The sequence below is a fragment of the Cherax quadricarinatus genome, unplaced genomic scaffold (genome assembly GCF_038502225.1).
Source record: "Cherax quadricarinatus isolate ZL_2023a unplaced genomic scaffold, ASM3850222v1 Contig5012, whole genome shotgun sequence".
NCBI classification, from domain to species: Eukaryota; Metazoa; Arthropoda; class Malacostraca; order Decapoda; family Parastacidae; genus Cherax; species Cherax quadricarinatus.
The window spans coordinates 7,300-18,462 of record NW_027200038.1 but is presented as its reverse complement, the minus strand read 5'-3'; the positions used below and the strand labels follow the sequence as shown (position 1 = coordinate 18,462).

Sequence of the window (11,163 nt, the reverse complement as noted above, 5' to 3'; positions counted from 1 at the left end):
AGACCAGGAGCCACTTACTGGGCCAGGAGCCACTTGCTAGACCAGGAGCCACTTACTAGACCAGGAGCCACTTACTGGGCCAGGAGCCACTTGCTGGGCCAGGAGCCACTTACTAGACCAGGAGCCACTTACTGGGCCAGGAGCCACTTGCTGGGCCAGGAGCCACTTGCTAGACCAGGAGCCACTTACTGGGCCAGGAGCCACTTGCTGGGCCAAGAGCCACTTGCTGGGCCAGGGGCCACTTGCTGGGCCAGGGGCCCTAATGAGTCACCCTATTAATTATTCCTACCTTATTAATTATTCCTACTGACATAATCCCAAATGATTAATTTCTACCATAATTATTGTCTGCAATCTATTTGAAACTATTGAACCAAGACAATCTAAAACGTGGCTTACTACCGCCTTTCATATGTGGGGAATTACCTCCGCATTCTTGGCCTCTGACACCCAACAATACGGAAAACAACCAAGCCAGGTCCTTGAAATACTGCCGTAGTCACAGAATTCACATACTCTTTCGAAAACTTCTGAAAATTGTACATAATTTATTATTTCTATGTCTCTCTCTCTTGGATTAGCAGTATTTTCACAGCTTGCTTTATCTTCCATTTATGAAAACGATGCAAGCTGTGAAAATACTGTTAATCCAAGAGAGAGAGAGATAGAGAGATGTTGTACATAGAAAAGAATAATAAAATTAACCCACCGGCACCATTGTCTCCTTACTACATCTAAATACAGATTTTTTTATGCTATTTACATATTAACAAACAATGACTATATTGTGCGAGTAAAGTGTAAGTGCAACATAATACATGTTTATTTCATAACATAATTTTTTATTAGTGTAAATATGAACATGTAAGGTCTTAAAACTTCCTAAATTGTGCGCCATTATCTTTCTCAAATATAAATACTGGGAAGCTTCATCTTTGAGTCGTTAAGTATGTTTATATCTTTTATTATTATTATTAAAGATTCGCCGGTATTCTCCCGGCCCGGGCTTTTCCAAGTGGTGGCCCGGTCTTGGCTCCCTCTTTAGGGAGTGTCTGAGACCTAAGTCTCCCATGGGAGGAGGCACAAGTACCTCCTTATCTTTGGGACCAACTGTCCCCAGGCCTAGCCACAAGCTAGGCCTCTCTGGTCTGCCATCCCCGCCCCAAGGGGGCAAATGGGAATGACAGTCTTATGAGCTAAAGGCTCGGGCTCAGGCACCTACCCTACCCTAGAAGGGCTAGGCATGGTATCGATCATGTTTATATCGTGCCATGTGCTATTTACCTGCGGATATAATGTATTATACTAATTATTATTAGTAGTAGTAGTAGCATTGTCATTACTATTTCATTATTATTATTATTATTATTATTATTATTTTATTATTATTATTATTATTATTATTATTATTATTACTGTTTTTGTTAGTAGTAATATTGTCATTATTATTATTATTATTATTATTATTATTATTATTATTATTATTATTATTATTATTATTATTATTAATTCCACAAACTTATTAAAGCCTTGAAATTTATTTTTCTTAATTTGCTCAAATATTACTGTATTTCGTCTCTTAGCTTTTATCATTATTTTCAAACAGAGCTCAGTGAAGACAATTGATCATAAGTATAAAAATAATTTTGTACTATGTATACCTGGAATATATCTGGAAGCAGTTGAACAGTCTTGGGCCTCAGACACTTACTTTGTTGTCTGTTAGCGTAACCGTGGCGCTCCTGCTTTTTATTGAGAAAAGGGGAACGTGGCATCTCCTGCCTTTTGCTTTCGTAGGGAGTGATTTTCGTGTGCAGATTTCTGAGTAATCCTTCTAGGATTTTCCAAGTGTATATTGTATCTTTCTCGCTTGCGTTCCAGGGAGTACAAATCAAGGGACTTCAACCGTTTCCAGTAATTTAGGTTCTTTATCGTAGTTATACATTCCGTAAAAGTTCTCTGTATATTCTCCGGGTCAGCAATTTCGCCTGCCTTGAAAGGAGCCGTTAGTGTACAGCAATATTCCAGCCTAGAGAGAACAAGCGATTTGAGGAGAATCATCATTGGCTTATCATTCCCCAATTTTGAAGGGTCCCATTATTTATCGTATCATTTTCCTAGCAGATGTGGTAGATACACTGTTGTGATCTTTGAAAGTGAGAGCCTCTGACATTATCGCTCCCAGGTCCTTCACATTAGCTTTTTGCTCTATTGTGTGGTTGGAATTTGTTTTATACTCCGATACAGTTTTAATTTCCTCGAATTTTCCATATCGGAGTAATTTAAATTTGTCTTCGCTGAACTTTACATTGTTTCCTGCAGCGCATTTAAACATTTGAATGATGTAGACTTGGAGACTTGCAGTGTCTTCGATGGATGACACTGTCATGCAAATTCGGGTGTCATCCGCAAAGGAAGACACGGTGCTGTGGCTTACATCTCCGTCTGTGTCAGATATGAGGATGAGGAACGGGATGGGAGAGAGTACTGTAGTGCTGTACCTTGTGGGTTCAGAGCTTTTCACTGTAGTGGCCTCTGTTTACTATTATTTTTTGTGTTCTATTTGTTAGGAAGTTGTAGATCCATCTACCAACTTTTCCTGTTATTCCTTAATCACGCATTTTGTGTGCTATTACTCCATGATAGCAAATGTCGAAGGCTTTCGCAGAGTTTGTGTACACTACATCTGCATTTTGCTTGACCTCCAGAGCATCCAAGACCGTGTCATAGTGGTCCAGTAGTTGGGATAGGCAGGAGCGACCTGCTCTAAACCCATGCTGCCCTGGGTTGTGCAACTGATGGGTTTCCAAGTGGGTGGCTTCTTATAACCCTTTCAAAGATTTTTATGATATGAGAGGCTAGTGCCACATTTGTGGAGTGGGGCTATGTCTGTTGCTTTTAGTAACTCTGTGTTGACCCCTGTGTCCATGTTCCATCTCCAGAAAATGCTTAAGGCACGTGAAAGAGGCTTCTTGCAGTTCTTAATAAACACAGAGTTCCACGAGTCTGGGCCTGGGGCATGTCATTTTACTTTTTTTTTTCAAAATCTTGTGGTGTTATGATAATATCAAAATTTTTTTTAATTAATTAACCAAATTTTGAGTCTTGGTAATAAAAAATCATTTAGATTGTCGACTCTTATTCTGGTTAACGGTTCACTAAATGCTGAATCATATTGAGACTTCAGTATCTCACTCATTGCACTCCCATCTCGGGCAAGCAGGGGTCCAATACTGGATCTTGTTTTTGCCCTAGATTTGGCATAAGAAAAGAAGTATCTTGGGTTTCCTTCAATTTCATTTATGGCTTTAAATTCTTCCTGTAGTTTTTGTCTCCTGCATGATTCCTTAAGCTTAAGTTCGATATTAGTTATTTCTCTAACCAGTGCCTCCTTTCGCATTTCGGATACACTGGCCCTTTTCAGCAGCTCTGTGATTCTTCGCCATCGCAAGTATAGGGAGCGTCTCTCTCTTTCTAGTTTACATCTTCTCTTCGTTTTTCTTGAAGGAATGTGCCTTGAGCATACCTCAAGTGCCACAGAGCTAATTCTTTCTAGGCATAGGTTCAGATCCGTGTATCCATGTTGTTTAGGATATCTTCCCAGCCTGTTTCATTTAGGATATGGTTGATTTTATTCCACTGTATGCTTTTATTATTGAAGTTGAATTTGGTGAAGGCGCCCTCATAACTGGTTACCTTATGCTCGTCAGGAGCACTGTGCATACATGTCTGTACTTCTATTATGTTATGATCTGAGTGTATTATTTTTGAGACTGTTATATTTCGTATCATATCATCATTATTAGTGAGGACGAGCTCAAGTGTATTTTCCAGTCTTGCTGGATCCACTATTTGCTGGCTTAAGGTGAATTTATTGCAGAGATTTAATAGCTCATGTGTGTGTGAATTTTCATCTGAGCTGCCTCCTGGGGTTATCTCTGCTAAAACATTATTTGCTGCATTCTTCCATTTTAGGTGTCTTAAGTTGAAATCACCCAGCAGCAAGATGTTTGGGGCAGAGGTTGGGAGATTTTCCAGACAGTGGTCAATTTTCAAAAGTTTTTCCTGGAATTGTTAGGAAGTTGCTTCAGAAGGCTTGTATGCAACCACAATGACAAGGTTTTGGTTTTCAATCTTTACTGCCATAACTTCTACTACATCATTTAAGGTGTTCAGTAATTCTGAGCAAATGAGCGACTCTGACATACAGGCTAACCCCCCCCCCCCTCCCCCTTGTTGCCTATTTATTCTGTTGCATTTGATTAAGTTATAACCTAGGATCCATGTTTTGTTGTCAAAGTGATCCTTTATGTTGGTCTCTGTGAGAGCTATTTGACTCTGTGAGCAGTCCACTGATGAAAGGTGTTTTGTGGCTTATTGATGGCTTTTGATCTAACCCTGTATATTTGCAAAGACAAATGTTGTCATATTGATGGTATATAAGGGGGCTTTGTTTGTTGGTAATAATATCTGTTGTTCTGAAGTGGAAGCTACTGACTGTGCCTCCACTCCAGTAGTGATCCGAGTTGGTGTAATATGTCTGTCATTTCTTCCTGGCACTAAAAACCTTCTGTCTCTGGAGTGGTTGTAGCTATTCTGGTTTGTTTCCCATGGTCTGAGTGATCTGTATTTTCATGTCCCCCTTTAAATAGTGTGCCTGACAGTATGTGTTGTAACATTGTCTTTTATGGACTGAAGAGTAATACATTTCAGGATGAAATAGTTTACAAGAAGAGTTGCATTCTCCTTTGGTCATGTGAGTGTGGCATTTTTTGGGATGGTCAAAACTGCATGTCCCACCTGCTTTCTCCAGATATTCCATGCCTACAAATACCTAAGGCATAGAATTTACATAGATTTGATTTCTGTTTTCCAAGATTTTTTGTGGCTTCATTCCCTACTGGTGCATTTTTTCGGACTACCCACTATCTACAGCACCTGTACTGACATCAGTACCTCCACCAGGTTTTACAGGTAATGTATGAACACTATTCCCCGAAGCATAATCCCCTTTTTATATCTCCAGCAGTATTGCTATTTTGTAATTCTGGAATTCATACATCTTTGTCTTTACCTGTTTCATCAACACCAGGACCACTATCTCCATCTGGTGCTCTGTCTTTCATTTTTGTATTCTTATGGGTACTAGGATCCAAGACAGCACCAACACCAGGGGTGGCAGCTCCATCTGTCCTACTCCTTTTCCTTTCCTAACTGTTATACAAGACTATCAAGTTTTCTAAGAAGGATATTATTTTGTTGGTGTTTCTGTCTTCTAGTATAGATGTAATTTTCTCCCATATATTTGTGTCATTTGGGCAAACCCAAAAACATTTTCCTGATTTAATATCATTAGTGGTGGACTGCTGTATTTCTACACACATTCCACGAGTCCATTTTTCAGAGGTTGCATACAACCCAACCGAAACCTTGCTTGGTATTACTGTTGCACCCTAAACAAGTTTTCTTGATGGTAGTTTTTAAGTGTTGGATATATATAACTTTGTATATTTTCCTTCCGGGTTTAATATATATAAGACTGTTCAACAGCCTCCCATCAAGCATTAGGGGAATTGCCAATAAACCCCTGGCTGCCTTCAAGAGAGAGCTGGACAGATACCTAAAGTCAGTGCCGGATCAGCCGGGCTGTGGCTCGTACATTGGACTGCGTGCGGCCAGCAGTAACAGCCTGTATACCTGGAGAGGGTTTCTGGGGCCAACGCCCCCGCGGCCCGGTCTGTGACCAGGCCTCATGGTGGATCAGGGCCTGATCAACCAGGCTGTTACTGTTGGCCGCAGGCAAACAAACCACAGCCCGGCTACTCAGGTACTGACTTTAGGTGCTTGTCCAGTGCCTGCTTGAAGACAGCCAGGGGTCTATTGGTAATCCCCCTTTTGTATGCTGGGAGGCAGTTGAACAGTCTTGGGCCCCTGACACTTATTGTGTTGTCTCTTATCGTGCTAGTGACACCCCTGCTTTTCATTAGGGGTGATGATGGATCGTCTGCCGAGTCTTTTGCTTTCATAGGGAGTGATTTTCGTGTGCAAGTTTGGTACAAATCCCTCTAAGATTTTCCAAGTGTATATAATCATGTATCTCTCCCGCCTGCGTTCTAGGGAGTACATGTTCAGGAACTTCAAGCGTTCCCAGTAATTGAGGTGTTTTATCGCAGTTATGTGTGCCGTGAAGGTTCTCTGTACATTTTCTAGGTCAGCAATTTCACCTGCCTTGAAAGGTGCTGTTAGTGTGCAGCAATATTCCAGCCTAGATAGAACAAGCGACCTGAAGAGTGTCATCATGGGCTTGGCATCCCTAGTTTTGAAGGTTCTCATTATCCATCCTGTCATTTTTCTAGCAGAAGCGATTGATACAATGTTGTGGTCTTTGAAGATGAGATTCTCCGACATGATCACTCCCAGGTCTTTTGCATTAGTTTTTTGCTCTATTGTGTGGCTGGAATTTATTTTATAATCCGATGTGGTTTTAATTTCCTCACGTTTTCCATTTCGGAGTAGTTGAAATTTCTCATCAATGAACTTCATATTGTTTAAAACCTCTTATCAATACAACACATTTCAGTATCACGTAAGCAATGTATTATATGAGGAATTCAAGTTACCGTACCGCGGCTGGAACACTCCATAGCCAACCCTCAAACTGGAGATAAAACTTGACGTTTCGGTCATTCCTATAGCATTATTAAGTCAGGAAACTCGACAGTGGTCTGCAATGGACCGAAACATTATCACTAAAACGTTGCATGAAAATTAAAGCTCGCCCCTGAGTGTGGTTTTCCTTACATCTTTGCAGCAGTTCTCGCTTCTTATACAGGAATATTGTACAGCGAAATACACAGTCAGAAATAAAGTTCTGCAAGAAAATATGCTAAGATTTAACGCTTTACAGTACAAAAAAAAAAAGACTATGGGAAAAGATCTAATGAACTTTATAAATCTGTACATCATGGATTTTGTTTATATGTCATATATTTTAACCAGTTTATGGAACTAATTTCAATAATATTTAAAATTAACATCATGAACTAATTTTAATGATTAACAGTGCGATTATTAAAAAAAAAAAAAAGAAAGTACCCCCATGCGATACAAATGTGAAAATTGAGGACTCTATTTAATTAATAAAAAAAATATGCTACCACTAAAATATATAGCGTAAACGTAGCCGCTGAGAGTCAACTTACCTCGTGGTTCAACATTAACCTCAAGTGCATTGCCGAGTATAGGAAGCGCCTTCGGCCCCGGGATCTGCTCTATCAGCCAAATCTGTTTAAAACAAATAATTCATAAGAAAACGCAAATATAAAAACATATTTAAACAGAAACTTTAATTTGGCATGAATTTAGGTACATTAATTCAACATTTGAAATACTTTCATTTGAAAAAAAAATGAAAAAGGAGCCAAATTCGGCATTTCATGTTAAGGTTTAGTGTTACAAACACTGAGATATGTTCTACAAGATGACGAAGACACATAAACAAGCATAACTGGGAAATCATTTAATCTCACAAATTAGTACTGAGAAATTGTTTTATCTATGAAGCACTAAGCTGTGTCCAGTCCACATAATTACTGTGTTTTATTTATTATCAAAATTAATATAATCCTCCTGTATATAACATTTATTATGAAAACTTGAGAAATACCACTGTGAAGGTATCCCGATATATTTGATATTTTCCATAATTAGAACAATTACTGTTTTTTTTTTACAGCACATGCTCTGTATTGAAAAAATAGCAGATACCTTCTTCTGCCTCCTGAAGAGCCATGCCAGTACGAAGGCGACGACGAAAGTGAGTGCCGTGTAGATGATCAGGTCTGGCAGGAGTGACAAAGCATCATTCCTGAGCCAAGCCATGCTTCCTGGGGACACAACACACAATTAAGCCCTAAATATTATGTAAATACTCATATATTATGTAACTCATTTTGTTATGTACAGTTTTTAAATACTGTTTTTGAAAAAAAATGATATAATATAGCTCAACCTCATTCATAAAATGCAAATATATAGGGATATGTTTGGAGGTTCACGTGTACAGTTGCAGGAAAAATTTCCTCTGCTCTCTCTGCTGGGCAAAAGTGACATCTGGCAGTTCAGACGTTGTAAACAAAGGAGTAAAGACTATTTTCATGAATGAATTAACGCAGCTTGTAACGACGATGGTGTCGCCAATCCTTTTTGTGTATCTATATAAACGTAATATGAGAAATTACGTGGGTGAATTTCACAGGTACAATCCTGAATTAACATTTCACACACATAACTGGGAAGAACTCTGGCACATCCAAAACAGATACGCTTACTGCTATAATTGTGCCTCGTATACAGGTGGTACTTTGGGAGCAGTGGGTTACAACACTGTCCCTCCTTCGATGCCCACCTTCTCAGCTCCCCAAACTAACACAGCTGGACCATATTATGATCTTGATGATATATTCTAACGCCTCCCTAGCAGGCTGGTAAACTACTATTGTCCGGTAAGTAGATACATTACCTGTAGTGAGATTTAATTCACACTGGGAGGCGTACATTATTATTATTATTATTATATTGTTCAACCACCTATTCTCGGAAAGGCAGTTCGGCTTCAGGTCCCACCGCAGCACTCAGCATGCCATAAACATCACCTTTGATGCCGTGGCCAGCCTGAAGAAGCAAGGGAACCTGGCCCTTATCGCCACCAGGGACGTGCACAAGGCCTTTGACATCCTTTGGCATGACGGTCTCATTTACAAACTCGTAGACCTCCCTGATCACAACTGGACCTTCCTCAGGCTCATCTACAGCTTCTTAACAGGAAGAAGAATCATCCCCACCTTCCATGGAACGGAATCAAATCCCTTCACACCAACAGCAGGAGTACCCCAAGGCTCTTGCCTCAGCCCTATCCTTTTCAACATATACGTCAACGACCTCCCCCAACCTGAACATACCGACACCATCATCACCCAATTTGCAGACGATGTCATCCATGTTGTCTCCTCCACCCCTACAGCTGGTGCAAATAAACATAGGAGAGCAATTGAGAAAATGAATGAAGAACTAAATAGAACAGCCAGGTGGGAGAAGAACTGGAGAATCACAACCAACCCAGACAAAGTCCTCATCAGCACCATCGGATGCTTGCCATCAACCATAGAAGACAAAGGGGGCATCTCCATCAGGGGCACCCGAATTGCTATTAGGAATCCAAACAAGATCCTAGGATACGAAATCGACAGATTACTCAACTCTACATCCCACACAACCAAAAAAGTAAACCTGGCTAAAGCCCGCCTTGGCCAACTATCGATTCAAAGCAGCTCCTCCCCACATCAAACTACACATGCACAAGATGATGATCAGACCTCTGCTGAAATACCCCTGTGCACCCTTGTTGCTCACAACCAAAACCAACATGCTAAAACTCCAAAGAGTCCAAAACAAAGCCCTCCGCTTCATCACTGGCACCAGACTCAGAGACAGAATCAGGACCGAGGACCTTCACATACAGCAGAGAATCCCCGCAATCAATGTCCGGTTAGATAAACTCACGAAGAGACAACTATATGACATGCAGGAACTCTATGTGCCTAACAGAGAGAACCCCAACCAACCAGTGAACACGACCGACTATACCATTACCACCCCTCCCTACAGAGCCCAAAGAATGACCCTCCAACAAAGAGTTCGACGCTTCATCCACAAGGAGAACTTCCCTCGACCGAAAATCTTAAGCGACCTCCCCGCAGAAGAAGAATGGATACCACCGGAACCATTCTATGTCCAGTAACACGGACTATCGCTCCCCATCTCCGGGTGACCCACTTCTATCAACCAACTCCTCACAACTAACCTTGTTGCACCTACAACGACCCTCGAGCAGGACACCAACTCAGCCACTGCTTAGCCACCCAACCCCAGGTGAGCAACCAACCACCATCAAATCACTTGCAACTTCCGCCTGCAGCTACGGCCTTCTGACCAACCTCTTGGAAAAAAAAGCAATTGCACGCAGTATGCATCCTTCCAATTCAGTGGCGCACTGGTATAACAACAATATAGCAGTTTGCGATTGATGGGCAGGAGGCACATCCCACTCATAAAACCAACCTCTCAATAAATTACTCAATATGCACACACGCATATTCAAAATGCACCAAAGTGGATAGGCCACTACCCTTTTACAATCCCACCTCCCCCTCCTCCCCCCCAACATTTCCTACATTCCATCCTTACCCATCCTTCTTCCTCCCTCCCATCTTACCAAAGCTCTGGTCAGGACCTCGAACCTCGGCGTACATTATATATTTGATGATACATATGGTGGGCAATGTAGATTATCCAGCAACAGCTCACGTTTTTCATTCGTATCATCCTTATTTTGATGATTTCACTTTGTATCTAAACCCTTCCAGATACACGTTAAATTCACTTATTATACAGAACACTTTATTTGCAGATACTGTTGCTATCGGCTCAGGGTATATGAGAATAATACTCCACAAATTCCCAGTCCGATTTGTGTTACTCTACCATTTTCGTTGTTCTCCTGCGTTTTTTGTCTATCAGTACATCTTTTCAATTAATTTAATAACATTTCCAGGTGTGTACTACATTTTCATTATTGAAATATTAATTTCCTCTAAATTACAATAATTTTCACTCTACTTACTCAACTCCTTAAAGAATATGCGGAAATAATAGATAACATTAGTTCTCATGTCACAGAACTTCTTTTTAAAATCAATGAAGATACATCGCTACACAATTTCGGATAAACATTAGTATCTCTCATTTCTTGCACACAAATCCCAGGAAATTTGTTAAAATTTTCCACAGGAGATTTATGAATGCAGATATGAATTAATTACCATTTGAATATTATGTCCATCATAAAACCATTAAAGTTGTAACCGAATATATTGAAAAGGTGACCGAATATACTGAAAGGGAAATGTTATAATGACAGATCCATAATCGTCATACATCAGTACACATCTACTCGCCTGAAACATAATTTTTATGGATGAGTTAGGTGATGTGTGAGGATCAGTTTGCACATATTCAAAATAAAGTTGCTAGTAAAGGCAAATCAATTGATCAACAAACAAAGAGAGATAGTAGAGGGCAACGAGGGACTAGCTCCCTTAAGGT

At 40.3% G+C, this 11,163-nt stretch overlaps 1 long non-coding RNA gene across 1 annotated transcript; it reads right to left on the bottom strand.

Annotated features, from left to right (window-relative positions):
• Positions 1–418: 418 nt before the first annotated feature.
• LOC138852207 (uncharacterized) lies at positions 419–7,906 on the bottom strand. The gene is made up of 3 exons (XR_011391601.1): positions 7,768–7,906; positions 7,203–7,284; positions 419–530 (listed from the first exon to the last, which is right to left on the bottom strand). It is a non-coding gene; the product is annotated as an uncharacterized lncRNA (long non-coding RNA).
• Positions 7,907–11,163: the final 3,257 nt, after the last annotated feature.